Below are 19,212 nucleotides of genomic sequence, written 5' to 3' on the forward strand. Positions count from 1 at the left end.
CTGGAGCCCATTATACAGAGTGAAGTAAGCCAGAAAGATAAAGAACATTACAGCATACTAACACATATATATGGAATTTAGAAAGATGGTAATGATAACCCTATATGCAAAACAGAAAAAGAGACACAGATGTACAGAACAGACTTTTGGACTCTGTGGGAGAAGGCGAGGGTGGGATGTTTTGAAAAATCAGCATGTATATTATCTATAGTGAAACACATCACCAGCCCAGGTGGGATGCATGAGACAAGTGCTCGGGCCTTGTGCACTGGGAAGACCCAAAGGAATCGGGTGGAGAGCGAGGTGGGAGGGGGGATCGGGATGGGGAATACATGTAACTCCATGGCTGATTCATGTCAATGTATGACAAAACCCACTGAAATGTTGTGAAGTAATTAGCCTCCAACTAATAAAAATAAATAAATAAATAAATAAAATGATCATACACCAAAAAAAAAAAAAAAAAAAAGTGTTAAGAAGATAACTAGAACTATAGTTTGGAACTTAGAGGGAAGATGAGATCTGAAGATTCAGTTTTGGGAGTCACTGACAGAGGAACTGGATTTAAATCTTTGGTATTACATAAGATTGGAGAGGGCAATGGCAACCCACTCCAGTTCTCTTGCCTGGAGAATCCCATGGACAGAGGAGCCTGGTAAGCTGCAGTCCATGGGGTCGCTAAGAGTCAGACATGACTGAGCGACTTCACTTTCACTTTTCACTTTCATGCATTGGAGAAGGAAATGGCAACCCACTCCAGTGTTCTTGCCTTGAGAATCCCAGGGACGGAGGACCTTGGTGGGCTGCTGTCTATGGGGTCACACAGAGTCAGACATGACTGAAGTGACTTAGCAGCAGCAGCATTAGATAAGATTCCATATAGAAGAAGTACAACTAAAGAAGGGAAGGTGTTATAGGACCAAGTCTTGGAGTGGTCCAACTTTGTTGTTGTTCAGCCACTCAATTGTGTCTGACTCTTAGCAACCCCATGGACTGCAGCACACCAGGCTTCTCTGTCCTTCACCATCTCCTGGAGCTTGCTCAAAATCATGTCCATTGAGTCAGTGATGCCGTTCAACTATCTTGTCCTCTGTCGCCCCCTTCTCCTCTTGCCTTCAATCTTTCCCAGCATCAGGGTCTTTTTCAATGAGTCAACTCATCACATCAGGTGGCCAAAGTATTGGAGCTTCAGCCTTAGCATCAGTCCCTTCAATGAATATTCAGGATTGATTTTCTTTAGAATTGACTAGTTTGGTCTCCTTGCAGTCCAAGGGATTCTCAAGAGTTTTCTCCAACACCACAGTTCAAAAGCATCAATTCTTCAGCATTCAGCCTTCTTTATGGTCCAACTTTCACATCCATACATGACTACTGGAAAAACCATAGCTTTGACTATACGGACCTTTGTTGGCAAAGTAATGTCTCTTTCATGCACTGTCAAGGTTTGTCATAGCTTTTCTTCCAAGGAACAAGTGTCTTTTAATTTCATGGCTGTAGTCACCATCTACAGTAATTTTGGAGCCCAAGAAAATAAAGTCTGTCACTGTTTCCCCATCTATTTGCCATGAAGTGATAGGACTGGATGCCGTGATATTAGTTTTTTGAATGTTGAGTTGTACAAATCCAACTTTGAAAATTCTAGACATAATAGAAAACAGAACAGACTGTAAGGGGGCAGCCAATGGAGAAGAAGAACCAGTAGAATATAGTGTTATGAAAAAGCTGGAGAACCATTTCATTGAGGAGGAAGTCAGTGATATTCCATGTCACTTTGAAGAGAGAAGATTGGAGAATTAGCCATGTAATACAAAAGTAGCTATTATCCCTCTGATGTCAGCCATTAAGGTTTAGTGATTGGTCAAGGGTCATGGTGTCAACTGATGGTAAAGCCAGGAATTATGTGCAACTCTATTATTATAGGTATGCATATGTTTATGTTCATTCATTACCCATGCCTTCACACATGCTGTGACTGATCACTCTATGTTAATCATACTGAAGCTTTAGTCTTATATCCTGGACTAAATTGGAAGTTCTTTAGAGAAGACAGATACATACTCAGTGAGCTCACCTTCGCATCTAACACAGGACTCTGCTCAAAGAAGGTGCTTGGAGTTTGCAGTAGGTTGGGCAAGAGTTGTGATTCGTGGTGATACACTATGCTAGAAATACAGGCAGAAAGACTGATAGTCAATAATTGCCATACTACTCGACTTGTGGATATTTCTTCTCACTAGAGAGAAGATATGTTTCCCTGGCCCTTTCCTGCTTCCAGTGTGTCCAGAGGCCATTTCTGAAACAAGCAGACATTGACTACAAAAACGAGATGTTATTTGAGTCTCCTAAAACAATTCTTTATTCCCAAGTTTTCAAGGTAGAGCTTTGGAGTACAAATGTAACTTAACTTTGTGACAGAATGTGATCTTTAGACACATTTGCTATTTCAGGGTTCAGTTCACTTGACCTACAATTCTCATAAAATCAGTGTTTTATAGCTAGTAGTTACCAACCATGGAACTGTAATTGTGATTCTTTAAAACCAATATACTTGTGGAGTCTAAAGTATTTTTGCTGTTTGAAGAGTAGAGACAGAGCATATGCATTTATCCGTACAGCGGTGTTGCTTTGAAGGTGAATCACTTGGTTTTCCATATGCAGACTTGTCTTATTATCTGTCAGTGGAGCCCCAGGTGTAAATGCTGACCAGGAATTTATTTATTTTGCTACCATTTAGTATCTGAAACAGGTGTTAGTGGTTTGGAAATGAAGGATACATCATCTGTGCTTCCATAGTCCATCGATTCTGAGACAGCTAGGGCCTAAGGGAGTCTGGCCTGGAGAAAACACTGGTGACATGAGAACTGTCAATAAATATTTGATGTGCTGTCGTGTGGAACAGGAAGCAGGCTTGCTCTGTTTGGCTCCAGCAGGCAGAACTAGAACTAATATATGGGAATTACATGGAAGCAGATGTGGTCTCCAGATTAGGAAGAACTTTCTAATCATTCAAGTTGCTTAAAATTGAAGAAGGCGATTGCCTGAGGCTATCACTTCTCCATTGCTTGGGGTCTTAAGGAAGAAAGTAGATTTCTTTGCAAGGCTGCTATAGAAGAGTTCTTACATCATATACTTGCTTGGACTGCGTAATCTCCAGCGCAGCTTCCAGGTCAAAGGAACTGAGACCATGTGAGTTTAGGGAGTGCTGTATGAAGTGGGGGCACCACTTGTCCCTGTAAAGTACACTCAAAGTACCCCATGACCTGGGTAATCAAGTTGGAAGTTCTCTCATGCAGATTGAGACATCCTCAGAAACAAGTTACCCTTGGTTACATATAGTGTTTTGGTCCTCTGTTTGTTCACTCTTCCTATGTCCTTATCCCTTCTCCTCTAACCCTGCTTCCTTTTACCCTCCCCCGTCTCAAATCTTTCTAGCATTCTCTCTGGAACCTCATTTCTGCAGTTCCTATATTCCTAAATGTTTGACTAAGTATCTCCTCTGGTTCCTCCAGTAACAAATATATAGCTCTATCCTGAGTCTTTTGTTTGACTTGCCTTCTTCAAAAGTGGGGGATTCTTATTTCTTGTAATCCATGTGTCATATTTTGGGGAGATAGACTCTGGTTTTTTTTTCACAATTTTCATTCTAAATCATTTCTTTTTCACTATTCTGTTAAAAGCTCCCATCCTATGAACTTTTTCAGGAGTGTTATCTTTCCATCTCTACATTCCACTCTCTTGTTCATTTTAGCAACTGACTCACAGTCTTCCTCAAGTTCTGCCTTTATGTGGAGGACACCCAGTGTGCATTTAGACAATGTATCCAGGATTTAGGTTGCTTATATTCTTGAAATTCTCATCTTCCATAAATTTTACCTCTATTCTAATTCAGTTATCTACTCCTATGTTCAAAATTGTACTTTTTCAATTCCTACAATTGCAATTATTTTTAAGCATTTTATGGAGATATAATATACACACATAATATGTACATATCATACATGTATAGTCTTGGTGAGTTTTCTGAGCTACACACAACTCTATGACCGGTGTAAGATCAAAACATTACTAGCATCCAAGATATCCTTCCAGTCACTACATTCCTGAGAATAACCATAATCCATGTCGAATTAGTTTTGAAAATTTTCTAGTTTTTATAAAATCATATATTTTTGTGGCTGGCTATTTTTGTTGAATGTTGTGTTCGTAGGCTATATTGATATCATTGCATGTAATTAACTCTCATTGCTCTATAGTATTCCATTATATGAAAATGCCAAAATATGTTTATCTGTTCTACTGGTCAGTTGGATTTCAATTGTCTATTTCAATTGTCTGTTGGTTTCAATTGTCTATTTCAGATAGTCTTGATGTGAACAGTTGGATACATGTCTTTTGCTGAACATGTATTCTGTTGGCTGTACATCTGGGAGTGATTCATGTAGTATTCATGAACTACATGTAGTATTCATGTAGTTTCCCAGGTGATGCTAGCAGTAAAGAATATCCTGCCAACACAGGAGATGCAAGAGACTTGAGTTGGATCCCTGGGTCAGAAAGATCCCCTGGAGAAGGAAATGGCAACCCATTCCAGTATTCTTGCTTGAAAAATTCTATGGACAGAGGAGCCTGGCAGGCTACAGTCCATGGGGTTGCAGAGTCAGACATGACTGAGCATGCATGCACTGAGTATGCATGTGTGTAGTATGTGCATATTCAACCTATGTAGATTCAGCCTGTTTAGAAACTGATAAAGAGGTGCACTAATTCATGGGAGAATCTCCAGTTGCTTCACATTTTCATTACATCTTCATATGTACTTCTTTTCTCCTCCCACCACCCACTGTGCTGGCATACCATTGTGGCTTTGGTTTGCATTTTGGGTATCTGTTACTAATTTCTGGCTTAATCCCATTAATAGTCACAAACTTTACTGTGAATGATTTCAATATTTTGAAATATAGAGTTCTTTATTGTCCATATTGTCCAATGCATAGTTGATTTTGGCAAATGTTCTACCTGTACTCAAAAAAATTAAAAAAAAAATTCTGGTTTTGGGTGCAGTGTTATATATGTGTTAATTAGGTCCAGTTCATCAACTCTTTTGTTCAGATTTTCTATATCCTTGCCAATTCCTGTCTCTTCTTTTATCAGCTATTGCAGGAGGTGTGTTAAACTCTCTTATTCCACTGCTAATCGGCCCAGTTCTCTCTCTCTCTCTTTTTTTTGGCCATGCTACACAGCATGTGGGATCTTAGTTTCCTGACCAGGGACTGAATTTATGCCCCCTGCAGTGGAAGTCCAGAGTATTAACCACTGGACCACCATGAAAGTCCCTAATTCTTCTTTTAGTTGTAGCAATTCTTGCTTTGATTTTATTAAAGCTGTATTTTAGAGATAAATAGATTTAGAATTGTGCTATTTCTGTGGGATTGATCCATTTATACTTGTGATAATCTGTATCTCCAGGAATGTCATTCTTGCCTTAATCTTCCTTTTTGCCTTAACCTTCTGTGTGTGTGTGTATGTGTGTGTGTGTATAACTTAGTGCATGTGTTTTTCAAGTACATTATAGTCAAATGTTTGATTTTTAATACAATCTGACAATTTTAATATTTCAGGGGCGTATTCAGTGAAGTAAACCATTTGAACTTCATGGAATTACTGACAGTTTCTCACTTTAATGAAAAGTGAAAGTGTTAGTTGCTCAGCCATGTCCGCCTCCTTACAACCCCATGGTCTGTAGCGAACCAGGCTGCTCTGTCCATGGAATTCTCTAGGCAAGAATACTGGAGTGGGTTGCCATTTCCTAGTTTACATTATTTTCATAGTATTTTAATTGTTACCTTAGGGGTGATGTTGCTGGCCAAAATCTTGGCTTTCTTTGCCCACCTGTTGCAGAAACCAGTACTTGAGAAACCAAGCACCACATTCGGAGAGTGGGAGAGCTCAGGTTTATTACACCGGCGGGCCCCGAGGAGTTAATACTCCAAGCTCTGAGCCCCAAACAAAGGGGTTATAGAGTTTTTATATACAGACAGGCCTGAGTAAGTGAGTTTGTGGGTTTGCAGGGGCTGGGCGATTGCAAAGAGCAGGACAAGGATGAGTGAGATAAGCTCTAGTTCCTAGTATTGTGAGTCCCCACTTTCTGAGACCTATGTGATCCAAACTTTGCAAGGAGCAACCTGAGTTACTGAGGCAGAAGGAGCAGGATTATGTAAAATTTTAATGTTTCCTCTTCACACCGAAGCTCAATAAAAATTAGGGAGGCAGAGTTTGCAAGAAATAGAAAGGTGGCTTTAATTCTCAGAGGAGAGGAGAATACAGTATGTCCATGCCTCAAGAATTGTGGCCCCCCGCCCCACCTCTATGAGGAGTCTAGGGGCTATATAAGATAAGGGCTCACAGTCTGGAGTCGGTCGTGAGGAACAAAGGTGTTAGGGTCTTGATTTCTTCCTCTTGCATTGTTTCAAAGACAGTCATAGGCTGGAGTCAGAAACCCAGTAACTGAGTCTGGCAGTTGAGTGGCTCTTCGGCCCTCTTTCTGATATGTCACTACAAGGGTAAGGGTGTTGAAATTATAAATGCCAGATACAGGGTGTATTTAGCATAGTTGTTCAGTCACTCAATCATGTCCCCATGGACTGCAGAAACCCAGGCTTCCCTGCCCTTTGCTGTCTCCCGGAGTTTGCTCAGACTCATGTTCGATGATGCCATCCAGCCATCTCATCCTCCACCATCCCCTTTTCCTTGTGCCCTCAATCCTTCCCAGCATCAGGGTCTTTTCTAATGAGTATAGAGTCAAAGGTAAATAGGTGTGAAGTTAGCTCCTGCAGTGTTGGGGGGCAGAAAAGCAAACTTAGTTACAAAAATACTAGGACTGTTCAGGCCTGCTCACTGTTCTCTTTATCTTCTTTGTTCTCAAGAAAAAGAAAGAAAAAAACTCATTCCTCTTTTTCTCCTTTTCACTGCAACAGTAACAACATACATCTTTGACTTATTAGAATATAATAAAAATCATTGGTTTTTATCACTTCTTGATTCATTTAAAATTCTATAAAATTTTTACCATTTAGCCTTTTCCAACTTTGTTATTTCTGTTTGGCATTACCTATGCATTGTAGCTCTAAATACATCAGACACGTCACATGACAATGCATTTATTGTTTTGTGCCATCAGTATTCACTTATATTTAGTCATGTTTTATCCTTTTTATCCTTTCTGGTGTTCTTCTTTCCTTCTCACATTTTCGCTGTTTTCATCTGGGAATATTTTCTTTCTACTGAAAAATTCCCTTTTATGTTTCTTTTAGGACATGTCTTCTGATGGAAAAGTCACTCAACTTTTATTTTTTTGTTTGAAAATAGTTTTTACTCTGCCTTCATTTCTGAAGGTTACATTTTGCTAGGTAACCAATACTGAGTTGACAGTTGTTTTCTGTCATCACTTTAAAGATGATTTTTCATTGTTTTCTGAGTTCCATTAATTCTTTTGAGAAGCCTTATGTTTTTGTCAGGTAATGTCTTTTTTTCTCTGACTGCCTTTAAGGTTTTTTTTTGTTTGTTTTTTGTTTTGTCTTTGGTTTCAGAAACTTTTCTATAATGTACCAACATGTGGTTTTCTTTTCATTTATTCTGCTGAGGTTGTTCAGAACTTATTGAGTCTGCAGGTTGATATCTTTCAGTAGTTTTGGAAATTTTTCAAATGATATGGCTTTAGATATTGCTTTTGCCTTCTCTTTCTTCTTCTTACCGTATTTCAATTACACGTATTTTTGACACACATCTCCTATGCTCTTATTTGATATTTACATGTTTTATTCATCCCACACTTCAATTTATATTTTTCTATGACTTGTTTTTAAGTTCCTTAATCCTTTATTTTTCTGTGAAGAGTCTGCTCATAAACTTATCTTTCATTAAATTCAGATACTGTATTTTTAAGTTCTAGGATAGATATTTAATCTGTCTTTAAAATAAATTTCAACTTTCTGGCAAAACTTACTTATTTTGTCCTTTTCCATTAGTATCTTTAAAATATTATTACCGTTTATTTTATAATCCCCACTTACCAACTTTGTTATCTATTCAGACACTGGAATACTTGTTTTGTAAAGGGCCAGACAGTAAAAACTTTAGACTTGTTCACTTATGTGACCTCTCTCTTTATTACTCAACCTACTATTGTAACATAAAAGCATATTGTAACATATGATACATAGATAAATGAATATGGCTACATTTCAATAAAACATTTTTATAAAAGAGACATTGTCAATCTATGGCCCATAGGCCATAATTTATCTATCTCTGATCTGCTTCATCTTTGGGTTGGTTTCTGTTATATCTGTCTTTGTTGGTTAGTTTTGCCTCTTTATATATCTAATAATTTTTGATGATATGTCAAGCATTGTGAATAAAGGAATTGCAAAGGCCTTCTATAATTATGTTTCATCAGGGATTATTTCCTTCTTTTGCAGACAGAGAGGATCTGATTGCCTCAGTTCAGCCAAGGTTTAAGTTGAGCTGTGTTGGGTTTGATTTTAGCTTTAAAGAGATTCAGTCTAGTTCTGGTCTGCTGTTGTTCCTATGGATTTATTACCCTAAAATTTTTATTGAAAGCCTTGTGGATATTTGTCTCCTTTGTCTTGAAAACTGCAGAGATTTATTCTTTACTTTCAGGGATTTATATCTTATCTTTTTCCCCTCCCACCTTAAAACAGCTTCAAAGTTTGGTAATGTCTTAAGAAGTAGAGTGGCAATATTTGTGGTAAACTCCTTCCTTTGGAAGACTGTTTTTTTCTTAGTAAAATAATATGTGGATAATTTCATTCTGCCTTTTAAACTGTTGACCTTATACTCCCACCCTCCATTCAACCCTAATATCTAGAAAATATTTTGTAGAGAAAACAAATCATGCATCTGAATCCTCTTAAGTATCCAATCTAGGTTCCTGCCCTTGTGTCACCGCTAAAAGCTTTGCTAGTTATTCTTTCCCATAGTGTTATTCTTCTCCTTGACTCAATATTTAGTACATATCCAGATCTGACAAATGCCCCAAGAAACAAAATGAATGGCAATCATTACCAGCTTATTTTAAGATAGTCTCATTCTGGAATTTTAGTTCACCTAGTTCTTATTGTTTTCACAAACCATAAACAGATATCTTTAAAAGTATAGTGTATTTAATATTTACCTAGCCTTGTAAAACAAATGTATACTTTTACATTGTTAGATTATTAGGTTAATTAGGTTAGATTATTAGGTTAATGCCTCTGGAATTTTGGACTGAAAAACTTATGACTCATACATGTAAATGAGTAATAGAAATTTTTACACAACTTAAGTAAGTTGCATTGTATATGAACAAACCTTTGTAAAGCTAACCTAATGATCAAAATAAGAAGAGAGCAGATTAGTATTTGTTTAATGATTTATTCCTTCAGTCATTCAGTCAGTCAGTAGGTCCTTTACTTACCAAATGAATATACAGAGACTGACCTAAGCTATCGAGTATCTTGATGAGCAAACTTGAAAAGAATTCTTCCTTCATGAAGTTTAAGTTCTGATGAGATGACGAATATATTTTCACGTCTTTTGGCTGTTTTAATATGTGAATTACTCTTTGTACATCTTTCTCACTTTGCTACTAGGTTCTTCATCTTTTCTAGTGATTTATAATATATGTGAAGTCTTTGTGAATTATTATTTCTCCACTCTGTGTAGGGATTATGCTTTAAAAGATCTTCTATATGCAAAGATTAAAAATACCAGGCACCTATCTTTACTGCTGTTGCTTTTATGTTTAAATTTTGTATTTGAATACTTAGGCATAATTATGATAATGATCCAGATTTCTCTCCCCACCCAAATGGCTAACCAGTTATCCCAACATAATGTGTTAACTGTATTACTTTTACTCACTGACTTGAAATGCCTTTATTATTACCATATACTAAATTTTGATGCATACCTGTTCTTTTTTATGTCTATTTTTTAGGATCTTTTCATATATTTAGATTACCATAGATTTAAATATCTGGAATGATACTGTATTTGATTCAGAACGATAGATACAGAAAGAGACAAAAAGGAGAATGTGAAAAGGACACTTTCTAGGTGTCACTGGCTGAGATATTTCAAGTGATGATTAAGCTAATAACATGAGTAAGGAAATAGAGGTGTGAAAAGGCATGGCCTGTATGACTGGAGATAAAACTGGAATAGTATGACATGTTATAGAGAGAAGGATCTCTTTTTTGCCCTTTGTCAGGTAACTCAGTCACTGTAACAAACTATCCCAAATATTAATGACCTAACACAATAACAATTTAATTCTCATTGAGGAAAATTCCAGTGTGAGTCCTTTGGAACTGTGGGTCAGCTGGTTCTCTACTAATTGGTGAATTTGGCAATCCAGGCTTCTTCCATCCTCTGATTCCTGGCTCTGACTCTGCTCAGTTATGGTGAGAGAGAGAGTATATGGAAGAATACAGTGAGTATTTTAGGAATCAGAAGAAGAAGAAGCCTACCCCTGTGACTCTTTTTTTAAAAATTCATTTATTTATGTATTTATTTTTGACTATGCTGGGTCTTTACTGCTGTCCATGGGCTTTCTCTAGTTGCAGCAAGCACGGACTACTCTCTAGTTGGCTTCTCTAGCATGGGCTTCTCGTTGCAGTGACTTCTCTTGTTGTGGATCACAGGATCAAGAGCATGTGGGCTCAGTAGTTGTGGCTCATGGGCTTAGTTGCCCTGGAGGCATGTGGAATCCTCCAGACCAGGGATTGAACTGTGTCCCCTACATTCAGTTCAGTTTAGTTTAGTTCAGTCGCTCAGTCATGTCTGACTCTTTGCGACCCCATGAACTGCAACACGCCAGGCCTCCCTGTCTATAACCAACTCCTGGAGTCTACCCAAACTCATGTCCATTGAGTCGGTGATGCCATCTAACCATCTCATCCTCTGTTGTCCCCTTCTCCTCCTGCCCTCAATCTTTCCCAACATCAGGGTCTTTTCAAATGAGTCAGCTCTTCGTATCAGGTGGCCAAAGGATTGGAGTTTCAGCTTCAGCATCAGTCCTTCCAATGAACACCCAGGACTGATCTTCTTTAGGATGAACTGGATCTCCTTGCAGTCCAAGGGACTCTCAAGAGTCTTCTCTAACACCACAATTCAAAAGCATCAATTCTTCTGTGCTCAGCTTTCTTTATAATCCAACACTCACATCCATACATGACCAATGGAAAAACCATAGCCTTGACTAGACAGACCTTTGTTGACAAAGTAATGTCTCTGCTTTTTAATATGCTATCTAGGTTGGTCATAACTTTCCTTCCAAGGAACAAGCGTCTTTTAATTTCATGGCTGCATTCACCATCTGCAGTGATTTTGGAGCCCCAAAAAATAAAGTCTGACACTATTTCCACTATTTCCCCATCTATTTGCCATGAAGTGATGGGACCAGATGCCATGATCTTAGTTTTCTGAATGTTGAGATTTAGGCCAACTTTTTCACTCTCGTCTTTCACTTTCATCAACAGGCTCTTTAGTTCCTCTTCACTTTCTGCCATAAGGGTGGTGTCATCTGCATATCTGAGGTTATTGATATTTCTCCCAGCAATCTTGATTCCAGCTTGTGCTTCTTCCAGCCCAGCGTTTCTCATGATGTACTCTGCATATAAGTTAAATAAGCAGGGTGACAATATACAGCCTTGATGTACTCCTTTTCCTATTTGGAACCAGTCAGTTGTTCCATGTCCAGTTCTAACTGTTGCTTTCTGACCTGCATACAGGTTTCTCAAGAAGCAGGTCAGGTGGTCTGGTATTCGCATCTCTTTCAGAATTTTCCACAGTTTATGGTGATTCATACAGTTAAAGGCTTTGGCATAGTCAAGAAAGCAGAAATAGAGCGCAGGAGCCGCAGCCGCGAGGCGGCACAGGAGCAGCCGTGAGGAGATACCCCACGTCCAAGGTACAGAGCAGCAGCTGCGCCTTGCTGGAGCAGCCATGAAGAGATATCCTACGTCCAAGGTAAGAGAAACCCAAGTAAGACGGTAGGCGCTGAGAGAGGGTGCCTTTCTCAGAGGGCAGACAGACTGAAACCACAATCACAGACAACTAGCCAATCTGATTACACGGACCACAGCTTGTCTAACTCAATGAAACTAAGCCATTCTGTGTGGGGCCACCCAAGATGGACGGGTCATGGTAGAGAGGTCTGACAGAATGCGGTCCACTGGAGAAGGGAATGGCAAACCATTTCAGTATTCTTGCCTTGAGAACCACATAAATAGTATGAAAAGGCAAAAAGATAGGACACTGAAAGAGGAACTCCCCAGATCGGTAGGTGCCCAATATGCTACGGAGGTCCCCTACATTAGGAGGTGGATTCTTAACTGCTAGCCCACCAGGAAAATTTACACGCACGTGTGATTCTTTAAAATTTAATAGAAACAACAAGATGAAAGTAGAGGGCACACACACTGTAAGTACGTTTTTAAAGTGTCAATATCAGTAAATTTTAAATTACTTTGTCAAATTGGGATGAAAGTTTTAAAATTCCTACTCTCAGTGTCTATATTTATGTCATTGTGGGCCAGTAAGAAACAATGGACAGACAGTGCACCACAGACTGCCCTTAGAGTGGTGTTAGCATATACTCTTTTGGCCTATTGTCCAGAACACAATGACATCATCTCAGCCTAAATGCAAGAAAGGTTGGGAAATGGTTTCTCCTGTGCTTAGAAAAATGAAATAGATTGGTGGGAATCTCATCCACTCCTGCTATGGAGTTCCAATTAATTTAAATTAAATTTATTGCATTCCTTGCTTAGTGTCCCTTTCTGGGAAACTGTTGCCTAAGTAGTACAATCTGAATACCTTAGCATGACAAATTTACTCAGGATTTGTTGTGTTTACATAACTCTATTGTTGTAGCTGTTTTTGCTGTTTTATTAAAGCACTTGATACGCTCTCCTGTATGTACTTTTTACATATCTAACTTTCCCACTAGAACCCAGGTCTCCTGCATTGCAAGCAGATGCTTTTACTGTCTGAGCCACCATAGCATGTATGGTGGTGCTAAACTAGTTTAGTTTAGTTTAGTTTAGTTTAGTTTAGTTTAGTTTAGTGGAACTAGTTTAGTTCCCACTAAGCTATCAAACTTTTACTGTCTGAGCTATCAAACTATCAAACTTTTACTGTCTGAGCCACCACAGCACGTATGGTGGTGCTAAACTAGTTTAGTTTAGTTTAGTGGAACTAGTTTAGCTTAGTTTAGTGGAACTAGTTTAGTTCCCACTAAACTATCAAAATCAAAGTCTCTCATTTTTACAACACCATCTAATAATGCAATATTTAACGCCTATAAAACTTTTAATAAATGTTTGTAAGCTGAATTAATTAACATATTAAGCATGGGTATTTCCCTGGTGGTCCAGTGACTAAGACTCCATGCTGCAAATGCAGGGGATCCAGGTTCAACCCCTGGTCAGGGAACTGGATGCCACATGCTGCAATTAAGATTTGGCACAGCCAAATAGATGAATATTAAAAAATATATATTAAGCATGATATTATTTGATCTGTTTTATTATGCAAAGGTTCTTCTATTATCAAATTGAAGGAAGGATTGACCAGAAAGTTGGCAAGACTGGAAGTATTATTATAAGTTAGGAAATAATTTTTAGTAATCTAAATTAAGTATGTTAAAGGTCTTAATTAAAAGATCATGGAGATGAAAATAGGGAGCAGAAACAACAAAGTTTCTGGAGTTTGAGTAAAGAGGATTCCTTCACTGATTGGTGATGCGGAATGAAGAATGACTTAAATTTCTAGTTTGTAGGACTAGTTGCATTTGATAGCAGCAACACAGAGGAAAACAGGAGGATGTGTGAGTTGGAATGGAAAAGTACGAGTAATGAGCTCAGTTTGGGTCCTGCTGAGCTTGAGATCCCTACAGAATAATGCACAGTAGTTTCTATGATCCTCATGTTGTAAAGCCTGTGTGGTTCTTTGTAAACCAAAGAGAAGAACTATTATCATAATGACTTGTAATATATTTCCTCCACTTCAATATGAAAAGCTTCCTCAAATTTTAAAATACATTGGTTTGAAAGAGGAATTCTAAACTCTAGAGGGGAGCTATGGTTCATGGCCCCTTTGAAGGGTGGAGATGAGTGGAGAAGGGGTTTAGAACAGGCGTGTTAAGAAGCTGATCAGGCTGCATTTCAATGCTCCCCTCTCGTCCTCTAGAACTAGAAGGGGGGAGTTTTTATTCACCAGCCCATTGTTTGTGGTCTCTTTCCATAGACTGCTTTCTTCCTTTTGCCAATCTCCATCTCCACCGACTCCTACTTCTCATGTTGCCTACACTCCCTCCCCCCACCAATTCCCATCCTGAATCCAACGTGCCCACTCCCTCCCTCACCACTTAGCTCTTTGTTAGCCCTTCTGTTCTGCATGCTGTGAGCTGTGCTTAGTCACCCAGGCATGTCCGACTCTGCAACAGCATGGACTGTAGCACACCAGTCTCCCCTGTCCATGGGGATTCTCCAGGCAAGAATATTGGAGTGGGGTGCATGCCCTTCTCCAGGGGGTCTTCCCAGCCCAGGGATCTAAGCTAGGTCTCCCACATTGCAGGAGGATTCTTTACCATCTAAGCCACCAGGACCTATGATTTTACTTTGCATTCTAGATATTTTGGGGCTTGCCTATTCCCACTAGGAGATCATAAAGTTGTTTTTTTTCCCCTCTATTGCCTTTTTAAGGGAGAAACCATTGCTTAACTATGTATAGCTTGCTCTATCTATCAGAATATATACTGTATGAAAAATGTGATGTGCCTCAATGATTATATTTGGAATTCATCTAAATTGTTCAGGAATTTATTGCCTAGAAGGCAATTTCAGCTGAGACTAAAGAAGAGCCAATTAGACAAAAATGATGGGTAGTTGAAGGTAGATGGGAGATTACATCTTCTTAGTCTTCTGTTTCCATGTGAGCATACTTCTTATGGAGTAAATAATCTCTTTTTGCCTCTTACACGTTTCTTCTGGGCAAGAGAAGCATGTTATCCAGTTAGTGGATTTTGAAAAAAAGAAATGAGTTTGAATAATTCAGTCTCAATGTGCTTGGTTTCTTGTTTTTGTTTGTCAGTCTCTGACTGTCAGATACCTGGCTCCAGAGAATCTGCTTTCTGATTTACTCTCCTGCTGTGGGATATGTTTACTGAGTCAGGATCTTTGGCTTCAAGGGAGGCCTGGAGTTGTACATGGCTTCGGGGATGGGAAAAGTATAGTTTGATTTGGTGAGGGAATGTTTCTGGGCCTGTTTTGTCACTATCCAAAGACCAGTTCTCTCATCAGCTTCATCAGAATTGAGGTAGTCATTTTCATAATTATCTCCTGTTATTATCTGTCTTTCTATTAGGGTATAGTTGCTTTTCAGTGTTGTGTTAGTTTCTGCTGAACAACAAAGCAAATCACCTATATGTTTACATATATCCCCTCCCTCTTGGGCCTCCCCTTCACCCCACCCCCCATCCCACCCATCTAGGTCATCACAGAGCACCAAGCTGAGCCCCCTGCGTTGTACCAGTTCCCACTAGCTACTTGTTTAACACAAGGTACTGTATATATGTCAATTCCAATCTCCCAGTTTATCCCCCCCACACCTCCCACCTCACGTTCACATGTCCATTCTCTACCTCTGTGTCTCTATTCTCCCCCTGCAAATAAGTTCATCAGTACCATTTTTTAGATTACATTTTTAAAAAAGATAAATAATAAAGAGCAGGAAAGCAAAGCTAAAAGAAACAGCAGCTCTAATTTATTTCTCTGTGAGAGTCTCAGGTCTCCTTAAGTGTTTTCCTGTTTTGGCTCTTCAAATCTGGCCTGAGCTAAAATGAAGAGGTATGATAGATGCTGTTACACATATGCATAGTTCCCAAAGACCCCAGTAGGGTAAAGACCAAAAGGAAGCAAAATTAGAAGAAGATAAAACAGGAGAGCTGGGTTCGATCCCTGGTTTGGGAAGATCCCCTAGAGAAGGGAACGGCAACCCACTCCAATATTCTTGCCTGGAGAATCCCATGGACAGAGGAGCTGGGTGAACTCTAGTCCATGGGATCGCAAAGAGTCGGACACGACTGAGCGACTTTCACTCACTCACTCACCATTTTTCTGGATTCTACATATCGCGTATTTTCTTTTTCCATTGGTTTCAGGGGCAGAAGAGGGTCTGTGGTAGGCAGAATTCTAAGCTGACCTCCAAGATTTCCCACTCACTTCCTTTGTATATGTGGCACAGTTTACCTTAGATTAGGAGATAAGGGGACTTTGTATGAAGGAACAGAGGAGGTATTCAGGGACTGAGAGAAACCACTGGCTGGCAACCAGCCAGGAAGTAGGGAAGTCTCACAATGAGTTATGCCAACCAAAGAATGAGCTTAAAAGGGGATTTTCTCTAAGAGTGTCCATATGAGAATACAGCCCTTGATTTCAGCTTGTGAGAGTCTAAGCAGAGAACCCAGACCTTTTGTGTCAGATTTCTGACCTATAAAACTAGGAGCTAATGTGTGAGTGTCATGTTAAGCTACTAGTTTACACGTGGATAATCTTTAAGAAATAAAAATCTCTACAAAAAAGATTCTGGGACAATAGGGGGTGATAGCATAATTTTTGAATCTCTGCAAATTCCCCTCTAAAAACAAAAAACTGAGAATGTAAAACCAAAATCCATCAACAGCATTTACAAGAAAACTAAATAACAAGATAATTCTCTGTGAACTCCATATATAAATGCTGCTGCTGCTGCTGCTAAGTCGCTTCAGTCTGACTGACTCTGTGAGAACCCATGGACTGCAGCCTACCAGGCTCCTCCGTCCATGGGATTTTCCAGGCAAGAGTACTGGAGTGGGTTGCCATTGCCTTCTCCGAAATATAAATGGGGAGGACTAAACCAGAGCTGCAAACCTACCTGGTATCAGGCCAGACTGGGAGGAACTTCTATTATAATTCTCACACTGTTTTTTAGTTCAGTCTGCTACAACAATAAGTCCCCCAACACTTTCAACCAGTTTTGCTATTTAGAAACACAAGTATATCCTGTTTTTTGTAACGATTTAGTACCTAAACATTTAGCTTTTCTGGGTTCGCTGGTTTAAATCAGCCTGCTCTGAGTCTTCCCTGTGACAGTCTTAGATTGGAGGTGTTTACCATCTGTTAGTCAGTTATTCCTGTCTGTTTGCCCTGCATTTTCTAAAACTGTGCTGCTGTTGTTTTGTCACTCTTTGTCTTTGTGGGTTTATGCCTTTTAAAAAAATCCATTTACTGAGACTGTGTTGGCGTTTCAGGGAAAGGTAAGATAAATGCATTTGTTCAGTCTCCCATGTTTTAACACATGTTTGACTTCAACATTTAAAGAGCAAAGAGACTTTCAATAGATTTGCCCCCAATCATAGGGAGATGGCAGCACTCCTTCAGAGCCCCATTCTGCACGGAATACGTCTATATGAAGCGTGCTTGTGTCTGCCTACTGCCAATTATTTACTTCTTAACAAAATGACCTTCTAGAAGTATTCCACACACTTGTTGAGAAAGATTTCTTAAAGGTTCGGAAGGACACAAAGTCCTTACATTTGAAAAGGAGAATTGATGGGGGATACAGATGCTGACAGGAAAATTCTGTTCTTTCCTGCATAGAATATGTTTATGCAATAGCATATATTTATTATTAAAACAAATAATTACACAGATAGATTTAACATTGTGGTACATTTTTCAGCAAAAGATAGAAAAGAAGAAATGTAGGAAGGGAGGAGAGAAAAAAGGGAGAATTCCTTGATGATGCAGAGCTACATTTAGATACCTCAATAGTCAATAGTGATGATGACTTAGACACCTCAGTAGTTTGTCAGCAGCAATGATGATGTTGACAGGAATGATGATGGCCACCATTGCCTTTCGTTTTACTTTGGATTTGAATAGCATTTGGGCTTTGCAGTTCACTGCCTGGATGCCCTGCTTTTTCTCTCAGTTCTAACTAAGCTTTGCTCACGCTTCTTTGTTAAATACCAATGAAATTCATAGATCTTTGCCACCTTAAGCTGTAAGAAAATTCAGTGCAAAATCCTGGCTTATATAACTTTGAATTCAGACCTTGACAACTAGACAGGATTTATCTCATGCATATGTATTAATTTTAAGTGCTTTTCTGTAACAGTCATTTGACATTTAATATACCATAATTGTATTATTAAATTTAAATGCATATTTGCAATTCTAAAAGCACTACTGAACTTTATGGGTGAAAAATACGTTCTCCTTCACCTTGGCTCCTTCTCACCCACCGGCTCTTCTCTAGGCTTTCTTATCTCTGCTACCCTTACATTGATTGGAGCCCCTTCTTTATTTTTCTCAACATCAGATTCCCAACTTCCTATCTTTTCCCACTTCCTAACAATCTCTCCCTCCCTGGTCAGGGCACTACGAACCCACATGCTGCACACTGGTGGCTAAATAATAAAAATAAAATGTAAGAAAGAAAAACAAAACATCTCTTCTTATACATTTAAAAAAGAATAAAGTGCTGCCGAATATCTAGCTCTCCACTGAAAACTCTTGACTTTGACCTTGACCTTTTATAGTGGCAGGTGTCAGTGGGGTCTTAGCCCTTCTTTCAACATCATCAATTTTATTAGAAGTAAACCAAGACCCAGAGAAATTAAGTCTTGGATTAACCTCATCTGTGGCAGAGCAGACAAAAAGGCCCTGGTCTATGACTCCTTCTCTAGTGCTCCCCATTCATCCCATCGGCTCCAGCTACACAAAACATCTCGTGGTGAGTTCCCTGATTGTGACCTTCGATTTTATGGCTCTTGTCACTGCTATGCACTTACATCTGCTCTTTGCCCTTCCAGGTACAACTTTTCCAACTTCCCCTGTAGAGTTAAGTTTTATTAATTCTTCATTGGGCTTCCCACGTGGTGCTAGTGGTAAAGAATCCTCCTGCCAGTGCAGGAGTTATTAAGGGGTACATTATGACAGTCAAGTGTTGCCTTCCCAGAACATCTTCATCTTCCTCCACCTCTTCTGTCCCTCTGTCTGTCTCAAGTGCCCTAGTCCTGTATTCTGTTAGCACCTGACTTTAGTTTCTATTTGTACCTAATCACACAGTACATGTATTGAATTTGCCTGTTTATTAACCATCACC

The 19,212-nt window shown here is 39.2% G+C and overlaps 1 long non-coding RNA gene across 1 annotated transcript in view; it reads left to right on the top strand.

The window, feature by feature from the left end:
- Positions 1–19,212, top strand: part of LOC122703906 — a 157,300-nt gene that overhangs the window by 35,947 nt on the left and 102,141 nt on the right. The window lies entirely within an intron of this gene.

This window comes from Cervus elaphus, chromosome 11, assembly GCF_910594005.1.
Source record: "Cervus elaphus chromosome 11, mCerEla1.1, whole genome shotgun sequence".
In the NCBI taxonomy this organism is placed as follows: domain Eukaryota; kingdom Metazoa; phylum Chordata; class Mammalia; order Artiodactyla; family Cervidae; genus Cervus; species Cervus elaphus.